This window comes from Colobus angolensis, unplaced genomic scaffold, assembly GCF_000951035.1.
Source record: "Colobus angolensis palliatus isolate OR3802 unplaced genomic scaffold, Cang.pa_1.0 Scaffold114, whole genome shotgun sequence".
Lineage (NCBI taxonomy): Eukaryota > Metazoa > Chordata > Mammalia > Primates > Cercopithecidae > Colobus > Colobus angolensis.
Window position 1 is genome coordinate 1,094,669 of NW_012112475.1, and position 1,936 is coordinate 1,096,604.

At 43.9% G+C, this 1,936-nt stretch overlaps 1 protein-coding gene across 1 annotated transcript in view; it reads right to left on the reverse strand.

The window, feature by feature from the left end:
- The window catches only part of CBFA2T2 (core-binding factor, runt domain, alpha subunit 2; translocated to, 2), a 56,666-nt gene extending 55,422 nt beyond the window's left edge, over window positions 1-1,244 (reverse strand). Inside the window, exon 1 of the mRNA XM_011960581.1 lies at window positions 1,121-1,244. The gene's annotated coding sequence lies outside the window, so the exon portion shown is untranslated. The remainder of the gene's footprint in view (window positions 1-1,120) is intronic.
- Between the last annotated feature and the right edge of the window lie 692 nt (window positions 1,245-1,936).

Below are 1,936 nucleotides of genomic sequence, written 5' to 3' on the forward strand. Positions count from 1 at the left end.
TCTGTCTCAAAAAAAAAAAAAAGTCCGACTCCAGGCCGAGCGTGGTGTCTCGCGCCTGTAATCCCAGCGCTTTGGGAGGCTGAGGTGTGCGGATCACCTGAGGCCAGGACTTCAAGATCAGCCTGGCCAACAGGGTGAAACCCTGTGTCTACTAAAAATACAAAAATTAGTTGAGTGTGGTGGCACACACCTGTAATCCCAGCTACTCAGGAGGCTGAGGCAGAAGAACTGCTTGAACACAAGAGGCGGAGGTTGCAGTGAGCAATGAGACTGTGCCACTGCACTCCAGTCTGGGCAACAGAGCAAGACTCTGTCTAAAAACAAACAAGCAAAAACAAAAACAAAACAAAAAAAACCCACCAAAAATCAGACTCTCAGGCTGGGAGTGGTGGCTGGTGCCTGTAATCCCAACATTTTGGGAGGCTGAGGTGGGCGGATCAGACTAAGAGAAAGGAGCGGGGAGGCTTATCATTTTAGGCCATGAAGTTTTGACATGGTTTGTTATGTAGGAATAGACAACTAATCTATACCACATACAAATTATAATGTTCCTTATTTTTTTTTCGTTCTATTATTGTGTTTTATAACATCTCAATATGTCTTGGAATTCTTAATTTCACAATTTTTAAAAATAGTATTATAATACACTTTGAAGGAGTATCACAGTTCATTTAAACAATCCCTTGTCAATGAACAATTGGATTATTTCCAATAATTTGGTCCTGAATTTTGAGGATCCCAGATCCCAATCTACTTGACCGTCCTGGATTTGCTAGGGCTTAGGGAAGTTCAGAGATGAAGGTAGGGAGGGACCTCACTTATGGGAAAGACAGATATACAGCACTGGGAAAATAAAGAAATAAAAACATTACCATGTATGATGGCCAGGCAAGTCTTAACACAATGTTAAGGTGTTTGTTGGAAAGGCTACATGGGCTCTCCAGATAGCACACGGGATATAGTTTGAATAGTGCCCCCAAAGGTGGTATCACAGCAGAAGGAAAAATCAGGGAAAAGATTTCCTGGACCATAGTCTGTCTTCGATCCCTGCCAAGGACAGGTAAATGTTCTGAATGTGTAATTGTCATATGATAAGAATTTCCAGTGCAATGGCTGACACCTGTAATCCCAGCACATTGGGAGGCCAAGGTAGGTGGATCACCTGAGGTCAGGAGTTCAAGACCAGCCTGGCCAACATGGTGAAACCCCGTCTCTACTAAACAAAAATTAGCTGGGCATGGTGGCAGGCGCCTGTAATCCCAGCTACTCAGGAGGCTGAGGCAGGAGAATCACTTGAACCTGGGAGGTGGAGGTTGCAGTGAGCCAAGATCACACCAATGCACTCCAGCCTGGGCAACAGAGTAAGGCTCTGTCTCAAAAAAAAAAAAAAGGGGGGGGGAAATTACCAGAAAGTATTTTATAAGGACCTTTTACATTCAATGTTTATATATTTATACTGGAAAATTAATTTATCATTATTATAGCTCAGGAATCAGGAAATTTTTCCTGCCAAAGGTAAGACAGTAAATATTTTTTTGCTCTGCTGTAGCACACTATAGACAATATACAAATAAATGGGCTTGGCTGTGTTCCAATCAATCTTTATTTACAAAAATGGACAGTGGGCCACAGTTTTTGTTTGTTTGTTTGTTTGTTTTGAGACGCAGTCTCACTCTGTCATCCAGGCTGGATTGCAGTGGCGCGATCTCTGCTCACTGCAACCTCTACCTCCCAGGTTCAAGCAATTCTCCTGCCTCAGCTTCCCAAGTAGCTGGGACTACAGTCACATGCCACTGAGCCCAGCTAAATTTTTTGTATTCTAGTAGAGACAGAGTCTCACCCTGTTGCCCAGGCTGGTCTCAAACTCCTGACCTCAGGCGATCCACCTGCCTAGGCCTCCCAAAGTGCTGGGATTACAAGCATGAGCCACCATGCC